We start from the raw sequence: 17,489 nt of genomic DNA, 5'->3' as shown, positions 1-17,489 counted from the left end.
AAGTCATGTATTCAGAAGTATCAGCAAGAATATATACTGAAAACTTCATAAGTGAAAGTGTGAGTATGAGTGTTTTATTTGACCATGTGTATATTATTGTAATAATATTACAGCTTCATTGTAATGTTTTCAAGGTGCAGCTGATTTTAACCACATTGTAAATTTGTTGGGTAGTTTAGTTTATAAAAATACATTATTGATTTACAAATGAAATATTCTGAAAAGTAGCTATAACTGTGAGGTAAAGTACAAGTATAAAGTACCATAAAATGAAGTACTTCAGTTAATGTACTTCATTTCTTTCCAGCACTGTCCAGGTCCTAGTGTATCTAGTGATTATCAGCCCGGCCAGTTATCAGATCCGATATCTAGCGTTTTTACAATTAGTGAAATCATTATTTTTTTCAGCTGATTGTTGATACAACAAAGGAATTGATGGATCCAGATTGTCTCAACAACATTTCCATATTTTTTATTTTTTATTTTTTCGTTTTGCTTTATTATATAAATCCAGACAGGAAATGGTCAGTGAAGGAGAGAGAGTTATGGTCTCCACGGCAGGTCACCCACAGTCAAGCGTTACGATGACAGCCTGTAGCACATGTGTTAACCACCGGACCTCCAGGACCCACCGGAGGTCAAAGCTGAAGCTCGACATCGAATCTCTGTCTAAAGTCAAACTGAAGCTGTGACAAACTGGAATCATGATTTTATAACTTTTTAGTGGCCTTTTATGAATCAGCCTCCTGTTGCAGTGTCTCAGACTGTGAGGATGTGAAGAGGAAAAACCTCCATCAGTTTTCCCAGGATGCACAGGGGTGAAATAAACCAAGTTTATATAACAACCTGTATCCAGCCAGATGGAGAGAGAGAGGGATGTATGTCCTCTGTGTGTGTGTGTGCGTGTGTGTGTAGAGGGGGTGTTGGGTAATTCACAACTAGTTCATCACATGACAGGCTAAATTAATTGATGTGGTGCTGGGAAGCTGTGGAGGCAGCACCTGTCCCGTCACAGCCATACATCAGCATTAAGAAATCAGCCCCTCTGTGAGCATTATTTATCTGCCCCGACTAAATGCCCCCGCAACTCCCAGAATACAGCACGGCACTCCAGAGAGTGGAGAGCATTTAACACGGGCTCCAAAGGCCCTGCCGGCAGACTCCCACACTGACTGCTTAAACAGGCCAAATTATTCTTATGGTTGGCAGAGGAGCAGCTCGTCCATGTGATGATGTGCGTGAGTGTGTCTGAAGTAACTGCTGTGTTTAAACTCTGCTCACAACTGTTGTAACGATCAGTCTGTGTTTTTATGTACAGTGAGGCTGAACGACTGCAGGAAAACAAAATGAGTTTTCACGCTTATGTTCATATTCAGTAACAAATCTTTACACTTAATTTCCCCTGCAGTGGCTCTTCATGTTAAAACCAGAGTGTGGCTGAGGTACAATCAAGGTGAGGAGAAAACATGTTTTAAAAATCCTCTGCTATGATTAATATTTTGTTTAACGTGGTTTTCACACATCCATCCATCCATCCACGATATATACCGCTTATCCATGCACGGTCGTGGGTGGGGGGGGGTAACACCCTGGACAGTTCGACTGACAAGGTTTCAGGTTTATTAAGCCCCGCCCTCTGTCCCCACAAGTTGACAGGATTGGTTCCTTAGGTTTGTGACGTGTGAAACCCTGGCTGTCTGAATCTGTGTTTATGAGACTGTCATTGGTTCACTGCAGTTCAAGGTGGAAACACTCAGTCATGGTTGTTGATGATCATTTCTCTCATCATATTTCTTGTGTTATATAAAAACATCATATGGATGTTAACAAGGTTAAAAAGTGGATTTTCATCTGAGGTTCTTTAAAGGTGCAACCACAGAGGCCATAGCTTCAGTAGCTTGCATGGTACCTTTAGCTTGGTCATGTGATCCAAAAACCTATCACACAGTCCACTTCCTTGTTTTTTTTTTGAGCTCTTAGAGAAATCTTATGTGCTTCATTAGCAGGCAGACTTTCCTCAGTTGTCATGGAGATAGTTACCTGGATAACAAAGTTTAGAATGTTGGTCCCGTGGTAACAGGTGTTAATACAGATGATGGTTTCTGGTGTCAGACGTGAATGTTGGCCTTGATCTTTCTCTGGGCGTCCGCAGACGCCATGTTGATGACCTTTGACCTCTCTCCTTTTTATTTTTTTGTACGTGTATATGTGAGTGTGTGTGTGTGTGTGTGTGTGTGTGTGTGTCACATTATCATTTCATTTTCTCTTACATTCTCTTGTTACTGCAGTTTGTCTGATTGATGCAATGCACATTACTTTCTCACTTTCTTTTAGATACATAAACAACTTTAGAATTAGTGAAGTAAAAGGAGTTCAGGCAGACAATGGATTAAATTCATTTATAATTTCAAAGTAGCTTTGTGAGCTCTGAAGCCATGGTCATGAGAGGAAATCGCTTTCTGTTTGTACAGGAGAAGAAACTGTGATGCTGCTTTAAACCTGGTCATAGAGAAGTTTTTCTGCCTGTCAGAAAAGATCTGCACCTCCTCTGTTATAACGATTTTCCCTCACTGTGTGCTGTCAGTGGCTAATATGAGCACAGTTGAAGACTGTTGGAGTATAATAAAGGACCATGAGGACAGTTGTAGCTCCAGCCTTCCTCCCTCAGAGTCTCAATCTGTCCACACCCCCGATCTGACTTGTCTTCCCGTCCCCCTTCTTCCTGCCCTCCTCCTCCTGGAGGACAGACGGGCAGCAGTGCCAGCATCTGAGGCTCTGCTGGATCCTACATAAAGCTGATCTGGGCTCTGCCCGTCAGGCTCTGCTCCACTCCACACTAGCTGATCTCTATCTGCTGGGCTCCTCTCAGCCTCACCCATCCACTTCCTGTTCTCCTCTCTACTCCTCATCCTGACATCACTTCTCCTCAGTAACAGAGAAGAATCCTTCACAATTCTTTTCTTCAGTCTGTCCTCGTTTTCATTAGAAGATAATTTAGCATTATAAATAAATTATTGTTATTATTACATTCTTTCATTTTTACCCTGCAGATCTTCTCTATCATCATGCAGGTTCTTGAAAAGTCAACAAGATGCTTCAAAATAATCTAAAATTAAAGCATAACAAATATTTGAATGTTTCACTGAAAATACCAAGTCATATGTGTTGGTGTCATTTCTTCATGTAGGCTGTTGGTACTTTCAATAACATCATACACTGATGTCATATTACAGGGAGGGGAATGTGCGTGTATTAACTTTCCCTCTCCAGCAGCTTTAAACGGGGCTGGAGAAAGTTTAACAGGATGCTGCATTAACTGTTCATGGGGCCCCGAGGCAAACATTTGTTGTTGGGCATCTGATTACCCCAGTCTATTACCTTCTGTGTATTGTGTGTATTTGCTGTCAAGTTTCCCATCAATGCAATGATGTCAGGTTGAACAATGTGACACAAATATCAAGCAGCTCTCCTGTGCTAGAATTAAACCTGAAAACTATCTGACCCCCAAGGTTTGTGTGTGTAACTTAGTTTGTGGTAATTTTTGAAACCCATCTTTATAAAGGAATATACACCATGTGAGCACAATGTCAACTAAAATAAAGGTCTTAAAATGACACAGGGCCTTGGATGGGGCTTTAAGATTAAACAATAATGCTGCACCCTGAATTTCACCCAAAATTTGAAATTATTCAAAACCCAATCAAACTGAGTGAATCAAGGACTTTTAGGTCACCGTGGTGTTGCTCTCCAGCCATAAATAGTAGGTACTCACAGAATCCTAACACCCTGTTTAGCTTAATGCATAAATAGGACTGAGTGATTCGGCCTATGAATAGTGCAATATTTTTAGGCTATGATACTGAACATATATCTTGATATTTTGAAATCCCTCTATAGCACTTCATAAATGTGTGATTTAACCCTTTGATGCATAAAACAACACCACACAAGGAGGAAATCACAAAGTTTAAGGGTCAAAGTTACATTTGACCCTTAAAGCTACCATATTTTAAAATTCTTCTTCTGATTGGCTGACTCTTTTCTGAGTGATCCAATCAGAGAAACCAAATCCTAGGTTGGATGGTGGGTCCAGGTGGGCGGGGCTTGGTGGACTACTTTGTTGTGACATCACAAAGTTCCAGAAGTCCTGACGGCTGGTTTGAAGGCTCAGTTTCTGAATACAGGCTGTGTGCATTTCTCTGTGGACTGAGGCTTTGATACTTTCACAGTATTAATATAGAAGCTAGACCTGATCTATAATCAAAGGCAACTACATTTATACTACATGGACCTTTAAACAAACACAAAGCAACAAAAAGTGCTTCAGCGAGAATCCCTGAGAAAGACATTTATCCCAGTGATGTTTCTTCTCTGAACCGATTCGTCTGCATCCACCTTCAGTCACTGTTTCTGAACACATATAAACTCGCTTTGGTGCTTCACTTCTGTTGCTCTCTCCACTTCCCTCCACTCCAAGTACAAAAACACACACACACCTCACTTACATCACACACCCAGAACAATCCGTACTTGATGTTTGCGATATTTCATTTACTACATCCCAGCTGGAATAAGCCATGATACATTGAGTATATTCATTATATCACCCTTTAGCATATGAGGAATTGAAACTCAAAAACGTGACAACAGAGTTGATGAGAAGTATAATTAAACTGATAAATCTGCTCCTACATGTAAACATATATATATATATATCATTTACAGCTGTAATTTTAAACCAAACAGATACAAGCATATGTCAATATACATAGTGTTTAATTCATTTATGAGAATTTAAAATATAGAGTTAATTTGGGCAGTTGGCAGAGCTACGCTTTTGTTTACACAGATTGTGCCTTTAACATATGCACTAGACTTGGCTGATATCCAACATTTAATATCTACATACAGTCCAGCCCAAATATCAAGATATATGATATTGTTTTCTTTTGTTTGTTATCGAATACTAACTATTATATTTAAATTTTTTCAACTATTACATTATTTTTATTTCATTCAAAAATATATCTTTATCATTATTCAGTTTTTCATGATTATAAAGAGTGTTATGCTCATGCTATACAAATATCAATATAGAGGTTAAATAACAGGATTATATGTGAATATCTGTGGAACGCCCTCGCACCTGGGACATGCACTGATACTGTAAAAACCTGCTCTATGTTTAAACCCACAGACATCATCATCCTGCTTCCTGGAACAGTCACTCAGGGCTAATATAATATGCCAAACATGTCCTGTTGTCATTGTTCTTGCTCCAGTAAACATGATTGGGCTTCGTTCCCCTCAACTATTAATTTCCAGGTGTTTTTCTCATCCTGCCCGTTCGGAAGCTCACAGCTTTCCTTAACCGCGCTCCATCACAAATAAACAGCTCTGCCAGTTTTGTTCCTTTCACTCGGATTTTAAAGCAGCCATCGTTTCCAGGTGGTGTTAAAAAAGTCTTCAAAGAGTTTCTGTGTTTCAGTCCATCTGTCTGCCCCTTTTGATTGCATGACAAGCTCTACTGATCAGTATTTATATATTATCTATGGACCAATGGGTTTCTTTTAACCAGCTCCATTTATAACACATATATGATAAATCCTTCCCTAATGACAGAATCAAAGCAAACAGAATTAAAATGTTCAAATAAGATAATATGAAGGGAATATACAAATACAGAAAGTTGAGCAATTAAAATAATAATTAAATAGAAATAAGGGACTGAATAAAGGATCAGAATAAATTGTATTCAGACATGAGATTTCCTGATCAATCAGATACGGATTTCCATAAGTTTTGGATTGTGTCACAAACATAAAACACATGCTCTGTTGTTTCTACATTTATGTGGGTCTGCCATGGTGACGCTGCAATGGTGCATCACTTTAAATGTTGCTGCAGCAAGGAATTGTAGGACGGCATTTTCTCCTTTCCTTTCGCTAAAGAAGGTCCAGTATTTCCTATGCTGAAGGAGACAAGATAGGTAATTTTACTCTGTTAGGAACCTTCCAAAGAAAAAAAGGACTTATCAACCACAGCCCAGCTGGTGAACATAGTGGAGCATTCAGCAGCTAAAGAGCCAGATGTTTCCCTCAGGATCTGGTGGAGACCAAACACAGAGATAAAAGAGAGGGAATATTTTAGTCACTTTCATCCAGTGCCCTGGTATTCCCACTTGTGCAATTCAATGTGTTCAGACTACAAAGACACACAAAAGACAGACTTGTTGGATGGAGATCTGGGAGGCAGGGGAATGAAGCCAGGAAGAGGCAGGCCAGTTACCCCAGGACTAACTTTGATTATCATTGACTCTGAGATGGTTTTTGGTTCTTTAAACCACAAATATATCTTCGATGTAGTTTTACATCTACAGGCTTCTCTCTGGAGCTCTAGTAACAACAGGTCGGTAAGCCAATCAGAAGAGAGTAGGCTCTGAGCCTCTCCTACGATTGGCTGACTGTTTTCTGAGTGATCCGATAAAATAAAGCAGATTTCAGGTAAACACTCAGAGAAACCAAATCCTGCGAGGTTGGAGGTGTCCAGGTGGGCGTGGCTTGGGGCGGGGCTGAGGGCGATGACTGCAGAAGTTTACAGAGGTCCTGATGGCTCGTTTCATTCATTTTCTACAATATGGGACCTTTAAGCTGCTGCCACATGATTAAAATTATTCTCTGGAAAACATAAACATTCATGCCATAACATCATGGCTATGTAGTTTATTAGATTAGGATTGGCCTGCGTTTGATGCTACATAATGGCCATTCACTCACCAAAACTGAGGTGATTCATCTCTGGAGAGCATAAATGTGCTAATATACCCATTAGATTAGAGCAAGGTGATATCATCGCGGTGACATCTTTTTTGTGACATCACAAAGTTCCAGAAGTCCTGACGGCTGGTTTTAAGGCTCAGCTTCTGAATACAGGCTGTGTGCATTTCTGTGTGGACTGAGGCTTTGATACTTTCACAGTATTAATATAGAAGCTAGAGCTGATCTATAATCAAACAACACATGGCTATCTACCTTTATACTATATGGACCTTTAAAAAACATGGCTATAATCCACTGTTTCACAGAATTGTCTAAAATTCTTGGTCTTTTTGCTAATTCTTCAACTGAAGTCATGGGGAACAGGTATAAAATCTTTGTTGTACAAACTAGTTAGTTAGTTTTCCTGTGCTCTTTGTTGTTAGGGTTCAGTGCTGAGTTGTCAGATGAACCATTGTAAGGCAGCCAATGATGGAGCTGATGGAATAAAACATAGGCGGGGAGAATGTGCTGTTTATCAATAAATTAAACCTGGTGAGCATGGTCTGTCATGGTGATGTACTCGTAGTTGCATAAGAGGAGCAACCGGCATCCGAATTCAAATTGCTCTGAGTAAACAAATTTTGTGTGAATAGCGTTGCTCAGCCCTGTGAGGCTGATATGGGGAATCTGCTGCTGGATGAGAGATAATGCTTTGGGAAATGTCAGCTCTGCTTTTTTCTCTGTGTGAGTTTCTTGTTTTTTTTTTGTAGAATAACAAGAAGTCATACCAGGCTGGATGCAAGTGGGTTCTGTGACCAACATCAAGGCTTGTAAGTGCAAGGCCGTGTGTGTCCAATTTCACCCTCTGAAAACCAACCATCATGGTTTTCCAGGTTCAGATCATGGCAGTGGCTTGTTGACATCAGCAGCAGACAAGTTGACAACTCAAACTGGGGTGAGGGAGTTTTGTATGGTGTTGTGCACCCGGGGCGAAGCCTAAAGCTATGACTAAATTGGTTCATCCTCCAACAAGTAGCGCTTCTGTTGTGTTTTTGTTTTATTTTCAGGCAGCTGCAGTGGTCATCAGTTTCATTTTTCATTCAAAAACATTCATCTGAAGGGAGGCAGGAGGCTTAAGGAATAAAGGCCCGTCCACACCAAGACCAATTGAAGCGGTAACTGTAAATACTATAGTGTTTTAAAAATCATTCTAAGTAGAGTGACACGGGACTGGATGGATAAAACTACAATCACCTCCTCCTGGTTTACTGCCTCCTCCACTCAGACTAGTTTCAGGTTACATCCCTGTTTATCCAGACTCATAGAAAATATGAACTATTAGTGTGAAATCTTGTCATAATTGCTGTGAAGTCTTGAGTAATGGCTAAAAAGTGTTTCTGTGTTTCTATGATCTTGACCTTTGACCACCAAAATCTGAAAAAGTGAATGTTTATACCAAATTTGAAGAAATTCACTCAAGGCGCTACGGAGATATTGTGTTCACAAGGCCAAAAATGTGCTTTTGTGAGGTCACCACGACCTTGACGTTAATCTGATCAACCCTCAGAATCAGTGTTTAGTCTTTTGTGTTCTGCTCTGACACAGCTACCCCGGTCTCTCTGAGAGCTTGTAGACTACATCGGCTCCAGGTGAAGCGATTGCAAAAAAACTCTGGTTGTTTATAATAAACAATAACAAAAAATAGCAATCCAATAAGTGAACAGCGACAGCGGCTCTTGACATGAGTGTGCCATAGGTGCTGTTAGTCAATCACCCCCCTTGACTGGAGTTCAACTGTGGTGAACTCCGATGACATTTTAACATGGTAGTCTATGGAGACTGACTCACTGTTGGAGCCAGACTCTAGTGGCCATTAGATGAACTGCAGGTTTTGGTTCTTCAGTGTTGACTCCATGTTTCAGCCCTGGAGGTTGATGCTTGCTCAGAACTGAGGGAAGGATGAATAGTGCTTTGTTGGGACTATTTTAAACATTTGGATTTTTCCCTACACCCATGCTGATGTTTTGGTTAGCAAGGTTCCCAGATTACCTTGCGTAATTAATTAGCTAATTGGTTTAGAAGATCAGTTGCTTGTTTGCTGCCATACTCAGCATGTAGACTACATTTGGTGTTAGTTAAGCATTTTCTTTCATGCTTACACTGCAAACCTTCTGTCAATAATCGGTTTTCGCCAAAATGAAAATTTAAACCTCATATGTTTACCAGACTCGTCTATAAATCAGACTGACCCCCTCCTTTTCAAATCATCTCGCTCCAAACTGACGTTCAGTCAACAGCTTCCACACCAGTCTAAACTAATGGAACCAAATACATCAGAGTTGAATGTAATCAAACAGGTAAGGTGTGAAACACAGTACTGTATGTTACACATCATTACAGTCAAGCGACGTGGCGGCGTGATGAATCTCTGAAGGTGTCGGTGTGGCCCCCGTTGATCAGGATTCACACAGGAATCAAAGGAAAACAACAACCCTGTCGCTTCCCCTCACTCTGTCCACTGTGGTTGCTGAGCTCTGATGTATACACTACAGTTATATACTGTTTCCCACGTTATGCTAAACTGTCAGCTAACTGTGTAGTTAGGTGACTGCATGAATAAATACACCATGCATTTAGATGAACCTGATGTTAAAGGCTGTGAACTGATCAAAGAGTAAAATCTCCCACCAAAAAAAATAAAGAACTAGGAAAATAAAAAGCCTTTGAGTGTAAATGGAAGCTTTGACTGACCTTCAGCGAGCGCCTAAGATCTCTGCAGGAGAGCCGCTTTGATGCCTGCTGAGGATGGAAAAATGATGAAAACAATATCAGTAGCTGAGGACGGCGTCTTAAAAGGAACGGTAGCTTAAATGTAAGGAATGATGTGCTGATGCAATTTGATTATATAAAAAAAACAACAAAAAAAACAGTCACAGAGGAGCGAGGCGAGGTAAGGACTGACTTCAGGTTCAGCTGAAGGAAGGCGGAGAATAAAACCCACTGATATAAAGAAAAAACAAGACCAGTAGGATGGATGGGAATTTGTACTTTACTGAAGTATTTCCATGTATTTCCAAATATTATACATATATATATATATATATATATATATATTATACAAATATTATACATATATATATATACTTTTTACTCCATTCATTCATTCATCAGCCATACAATTTTACATTCACCAATTAACCTGCTTATCGTTGGCTTGTGGGAGGAAGCTGGAGCACCTGGAGGAAACCCACAGAGGCGCAGGGAGAAGATCCAAACTCCACACAGAAAGGTGCCAGAACCACCTCGGAACATTTATAACAACTTGTACCGTTGCAAATGAAATGCACTGCGCACCCACACGGGTGTTTTCAATGCTCTGGATGATTAGCCCTCTGGTCAGGTGTAAGTTCAGGTATACATGATGTCATCAAACTCTATACGGCTGTGTCCAAAATCACTCACTACTACCTCTATACGTCTCCTTGGTGAGTTCATCATTGCAGTGCTGTGCAAATGTATAGTGAGTATTATTATACCTTATATAGTGGATAAGTAGTGTACAACATTGTGCTCACGCTGAAATAAAGAAAAACAGCGCAGAGAAAATGACAAGTGTCTGAAAGCTAATTTTTTAGATCCCATGAATATAGAAAACAAGCCCATACAAACACACATGCACACACGCGCACACACACACACACACGCGCTTCTAGAAGCTCTAAACTATTCAACCCTTGTGAGTTTCTGATGCACTTTGTGGCGCTGCAGCTGAAAACGTGGAGCGAAGCTGAATTCAGTTTGTCTGTTTTTGTCAACAAAACCGCTCATGATGACGAAAAGAAATATTCACAAAATTATGCAAATGCATACATGAGACACTTCTGTATCTCATCAGAGTGTTCAGGGAAGGCCCCAGTCAAGCTGCAGAGAAACCTCAAGGACATTCAAAGGGATTTCTGAGTTTTTCTCTCAAGATTATTTTTTATGACTCAAAACATTTTTCTGTTTTGTGCATATTAACTGTTGATCAGTGGGTCAGTGTCTCAGTCTCTGATCAGATAAAATGCGGAATGGTTTTCTCATGGCGTCATCTTGCTCTCTCCCTCTCTCTCCTCCGTGAAAATATTACCCAAACAGATGGAAGACTGGGGGCTTTTTTTTTTTCTTGCTTGACAATCCACCCCTGACTGAGCCTCACCCTCATTAAAGGAACCCGACACTGATTGAACTGCCTGTCACCCCCCAAGTCCTGACAAAAACCTCTTTGTTGTTGTCTCCGGTGCTGTCTGTCTGCCTGTCTGTCTGTCTGTCTGTCTGTGATCTGCTCCCCTATTAATAGTAAAAGATGCAGAGCAGCACTGTGTGCTCAAAGGTCGGGGCACGGCGCAGGAGTGTGGGCTCAGGTGGATGTCTGCAGCAATGCATGATAGGTAAATGATGTACCTGGATGCCACGATGAAAAATGTATCAGGGTTGACTCAATGTTTTCTGGGTGTTTGGCTGTTAGAGTCATATCCTCACCCGGGGGCAAAGCACTCTGGTTTTACGAGTCATGAAAACAGGCAGCAGTACCATCTTCTTTGTGTCATTACAGGGATGTGGTATAGATTAGCAATACCTTTGCACAGGTAAAATGGTGAGGTGTGCACCACCTTTCTGCTTCACCTACACACTTAAAAATTCTGGGTTGTTTTAATAACCCAACTGCTGGGTTATAGGTTGTGTATCTGACCTAACATTGGGTTAAATATAGTGACCCAGCACAGTGGGTTGAAGATGCAGCCTGAAATCGAGGATCATCATTCTTCACAGTCCAACATTCTTATGCAGTTTAAGGCATCAGAAGGAAGACTATGAGAAACATGAATTTGAAATTACTGGTCTACATTTTTAATACAATTTTATAAATTTTAAATGTATTGGAACATTAAGTATATATGGCTAACTTGATATTTTTTGGTTGTTGTAATAAAAGAATGGGCAGGACAGCATGTGCTCGTTTCATTGTTTCATCATTTCATAATAATTTTAATTTAATCTTAACATTAACAAGAGATGTTGAGTAAAAAAATAAGTAATTTGACCCAGAATTTGGGTTGTGTTTTCAACAACATAGTAATTTTTACCTATTTTTGGGTAGAGAACATAACAAAACCCTGCTGTCTGTCCCTTTTGACCCAGCACCCACAAATAACCCAAATTGGGTTATTTTTAAGCCAGCTGTTTTAAGAGTGTACTGCAGAGCTCATTCAGTTCAGTGTTTGAAAACTGGTTATAGTTTACGGTGAGAATGAACAAACAGAGAAGTTGAACCTTGGGACTTTGCAGTGCACAAGACTCACAGAATGAAGATCAGACAGGTAAGTACAACACACACTCACTGACTGCTGTAAGTCACTGTACAAAGGAGGACATCAACAACCACTGCGTTGCCAAGCAACGTAACATTTTGCGTGCACACTGCACTTGTAAAAACTGTGCAGCCTCAGCAGACTGGTAGCCTCCAGGGAGTGTTCTCTAAAGGTTATTAATGGTTTCACAAAAAGTTACATGCACTGTATTTCATAACTTTACTGTGTCTGTTCATGAACAGTTATTGTGCTCTGTGAATCAGGAGCTAGCTGTTTCCTCTAAGCATTTTTGCATTATCAACTTTATATGTTAAGCTACAGCTTTACAAACAGTTTGTCTTCGTAGTGCATAGGAGCTAGCTAGTTAGCATTTGTTGTTGTTAGCTAAGCTAATCGTCGACTATCTTAATGATCTAACATTGGCAGGTTAATGTAACTAATGTCTAAATTCAAACTGTGTTTTGAAAAATGTGGAATTTACTCTACATTTTGCTCAACAACATCCTTCAGTCTCTGACATTGGCCGGATGAAATTTTTCACACCTCCCAGTCCCTGAGGCAGTGAAACGACCCCAAGCACTAATGTTTCCACCACCATGTTTCACAGTTGGTGAAAAGCTGTCTTTGCCTACACCAGCTACTGTCACTGTGGCCAAACAACTGTGTCTTTGATCCGTCCGTCCAGAGCACATTATTTCAAAAGGCCTGGTCTTCTCCTACATGTTCATTGGCGATGTGCTCTAATGTTCTTTTTGGACAGTCATCTCTTTCATGCACGTTGACACCAACGGCTGTGAGAGTTACCTGCAGATCCCATGATGAAATCTTGTGGTTCTTGGAGATTCCCTTTTGCATCAAACTTTCTGCTCATGAGCTAAATTTGCTGGGGCGGCCAGTCCTGGACAAATTCACAATCGTTTGAGATCTACGCCACTAAATGATTTTCCTCACAGTGGAATGATTTATTTCAAATAATTTGGAAATATATATTTTTAAATGCTTTGCCATTCTCAAAGGCATCGCAGTCTAAAGGCCTTAGAGAACTCTTCAGATCTTGGCATGATGACAGTTCACACAAAGAGAACACCAGACCCTGGATGTGAGAGGTTTGAATAAGTCAGATTCCACCCACCTTGGAGATTCCAAGGAGATTCTAATCTGGAACCTTTGATTTCTTGCTTCCTGGGTGTTAAGGTGCGATAAATGTCGTGATCAGTTTTTATTTATTCAAATAATGAAAATTACAACAAACTTGTCAATTTTGTTTGGTTTTAATATATTACTGTTTCAAAGAGGATCAAGTGTTTGTCAATGTTTTCAACATGTTTTAACAAGCAATCTTTTACTTTTACTTTACTTTTTCACAGCTGATTGTTACATGCGCTGCTAGAACTCTGTCTATGTCTTCCTGTACTGATGCACAGTTTATCTTTCCCCGAGGGGATTAATAAAGTGTCTATCTATCTATATATTCATCTATCTATCTAGTGTTCACACAGACTTTTTTCACAGATTTCTTTTTTTGGCCATTTTTATGACTTTATTTGACAGTGACAGTGGAGACAATAAAGAGAACAGGAAAAGACACTGGCATAAAGAGACCATCTAAACAAAATCGCTGGTGGGAAAGTTCAACAACAAACAATAATGTAGCTGCAAGCAGCAATATATAACATCTGAGTTCCAACACCATGGCAGGACTTTGTAGGACATGTGCCCTGGTCACCACGAAATCCTGGGTCCCAGTTAAAGGCAGGTGCACTGTCTTGTCTTTGAGCAAGATCCCACAAGTCATGGCGTTACAATGACAACATGGTTCCTCCCCGTAGCAGTGGAGTTTTTAGCCACACTGTAACCGGCTGTGCTGAACATCACATGGTGTGTTACTATTTGTCAGTAGCAGCTCTGTCACTCACACAGCTCTGTCACAGCAGCATCACATTAACATGTAGTGGGTGTGCTTTAAAACTAATGTGATGTAATTGAAGGGGGGGGGGGGTGCTGTAGGGTGCTGTAGCACTGCAAGTTTATCTAACTTCCTGTCCTTGTGTATCGTAGGCCGCCACTAGTTGTGACCACAGTTGTGAGTTAAGATAACCAAGACTGATGGAGATAGTCAACCAGCTCTCTACACTGTTATTACCCTACAACCAGCTGTGCCAGGGCCGATGGAGACGGGCTGTAGCTGCGATTATGATTATATGAGATGATGCTTTAGCCATGGCTGTGCTCTGGTTGTCATGACTCACATCCGTTTATAATAGGTGTAACACTAGCTAGCTGCAGGGGTTGTGTGTGTGCAGTGCACTGACGCGGTAACACCGGCTGATCATTGTATTGAAGCTGCTGCATCCCTGACCACCTGTGGTGTCCTGCTAACACATCTGTCACACCTGATAGAGAGACGCAGGGTCAAACCCTCAGCTGACGTCAATAGGAAGCAGTAAAGAGTGATAACATCTACTGTAGCTATATCCATAGCATTAGATATACAACTGTAAATGCAGCTGTGCAGTAAATTTAATGGGGGAAAACAAAAGTAAGGTAAAAAGTAGTTGAGAAAAAATGTTCATACTTGAGGTTGGAAAATTAACTTCAACATGCTGTGTCCAACAGGTAATAAAAACTGTTCATTCAGTCTTTACCACAGTTTTAACCAGAATGTGATTAATACAACGACAATCAGGGGGGGCAACTTTTTCTCCTGGGTAAAAGGGAACCCAGGTATCAGCTCGCTAAAACTACTTAGGTAAACTCTAACTTAAGGCTAAAGTTGGAAACTAGCTAACATTAGTTGGCTAAATTGTAACTTAAAGTCAAGTTAGAAACTAGCTAACTAAATTCTGATAAGAAAGTAAAGTGTATTAAAGAAGCTGAGTAGTTAGCGACTGCTACTTACATTTACCTCCAGTGTCTCAGCACACAGGCTGGAGAACAAAGCCGCTGATGGAGTGAGGCAGGCAGACGAAGGTTAAGAAATGGTGTGGTCCACATGGGTTTCCTGAAATCATATTAGATTCTTCCAGGCAACAATATGAGACAGTGAGAAATATATACATTTTTATTTTTTTAGTATTGATCAGCGGGGTCTTACCACCACAATCCACCCATAATTCAAACCTTGGGTTTAACATAGAAAAGAGTGTTTTTTGCCTTTTTAAATGCAATGATATTTATGTCTGGAAATGTGGTCTCATCTGAGGCCATTTCTGGTGGTGAACTACTAAATCTAAAACCGGGAGCAAGGTAAATCTTCTGGATGCACCTGGTTGAATACTCAGTGATGTACATAGAGTCTGCAGGGTGCTGTGTTTCTATGCTGTCAACTGTCTCTCCATTAGTCCCCAAACTACTCTTGGTCACAGTCTTTTATGATACAGGATGCATCATCAGTGATGTGCCTTAAATTTAAAGACGCTGAATGTAAAAAGAACCAGAATCAGATCATTAAATAACTGACCATGTCGAGCTTTGCCGGAGCATGTTTGAAGACATCTTCCTCAGGCAATGTCTTTTCAGATGACATAACTCTGGTGACATCATCAGGGTTAGTTCCTCCGGAGACACAGAGGACATATGAGTGTTTCACAGGCTGAGTAGTCATGATGAATGAAGGCCGCTCCACACTGATGAAAGCTGACAAATGTGAGATAAATGTCAAATCTAGGCCTGTCAAGCTCCGAGTCAGAAATGTAGGACCAGATTCTCACAGTGAAGGATTCACTTTGAAGCCATTGTAATGTTAGTGATTGTGTTGCCCTCTTTTCTGTGGCTGAGAGCAGAGTGGAGGGATGATGTGAACCGAGGACATGTCTATGCTTTTTATTTTCAATTTACTTTAGATCATATGAATCACCAGACATCCACTGTACAATCTGACATGCATCAACATTGAGAACCGCCTGCAACCCAAAATCTTACTAGATTTACACACAGTGAACTCGTCGCTCAGTCTAAGTCCACCATGAAGTCACCTTCATATCCCCAGAGAAATAAAAATACTGTGGATGTAACCTTGGTGTCCAGTGGCAGAAATGAAGAGAGTGCAGCAAGTACAGCTCAGCTACAGCCTGACCAGGCCCAGCTGTGGACCCATTGTGGTATCGCCCCCCCCTCTCCCTCTCATTATGTGGGCATTGTGCTCATTTGTCTTAAGTGTCAAACCAAAGGAGATTATGTACTTTTAATCAGTGGTCCTCAAACTTTTTCACAACAAGGACCCTGAACTGACCTGAACCAGACCACAGACCCCTTTTGCTTTTAGTATAGAAAGTGTTTGAAACCCATGAACCAAAATACTCATACATTCTATTATTGTGTCACTTATATCTCAGTAACGCCTTGACGGAACTTCTTCAAATTTGGCACAAACATCCATTTGGACTCAAGGATGAACAAATCAGTTTTTGGTGGTCAAAGGTCAAAAGTCCCAAAACACGATTTTGGCCATAAATCATGAATTCATTCACTAATTATGACACAACTCAAATGTCTACAGGGACAAAATAAACTGTTGGCATTTTATATCCAAAAGGACGTCATAATATTCTGCAAATATACCTCTGGTTTCTCGTCAACACTGTAACTCAGGGAGGAGAGACTGTGTCCATATTTCCTGCAACTTCACACTGGCTGGTTGGCAGAGGAAATAACCACCAGGAAGTGATTCTATTTCTTTTTTTTTATGTGTGTGTGCGTGTGAGATACTTTTGATGGTCTTGTGCCATTGTGCTCTTTGGATTTTTCCAGCCATGTGGGAAAACTGTTATAGTTATATTATAATATTCTTATAATATTCCAATGGTTTTTTGCTATCTGTGTTGGCGCACTGCTACATAATCTTTATGGTAAATATCTTTCTAAATTAATTTACTAAATCAATTCATTAAATTATTAATAACTTATCATTTATTTTCTTTTTGAATAATATGTAATTGGAATAATTAAAAAACAGTAATTTCATATTTATTAAGAATAATAAAAATGATCCTAATAATAATTTGCTAAATTGTGATAACCCTGTGTGAATCTGGGGCCCAGCTAGAATCCTGCTCTTCCTCACAGGCAGAAAGCAGCAGCTTCAGCCTGGATGATTTACAGTTTCACAGCAGTTTATCTAACTTCCTGTCCTTGTGTATCACAGATTGTGTTGTGGCAGCTTCACCAGTTTGTATGCGTGTTTGCATTTTCGAGCGCGCATCTCAAGGTGACTGGTACCTGTAAAAACAATCTTACACCGGGGCCCATTAATACTGATGCCACTGCTTGGTCCCCCCCCACCCCCACCCCCCCCCTTCCCTGGCTGTTGCTTTGGGCAACATTCAGCATAATGCTCTACTTTCCCAGTACAGGAAAAAAAACAAGTGAGACCAGTCCGAAG

This window comes from Seriola lalandi, unplaced genomic scaffold, assembly GCF_002814215.2.
Source record: "Seriola lalandi dorsalis isolate HSWRI2012SDOR001 ecotype SW California unplaced genomic scaffold, Sedor1 jcf7180002054356, whole genome shotgun sequence".
NCBI classification, from domain to species: domain Eukaryota; kingdom Metazoa; phylum Chordata; class Actinopteri; order Carangiformes; family Carangidae; genus Seriola; species Seriola lalandi.
The sequence above is the reverse complement of the archived record's forward strand: the minus strand, read 5'-3'. Positions refer to the sequence as shown.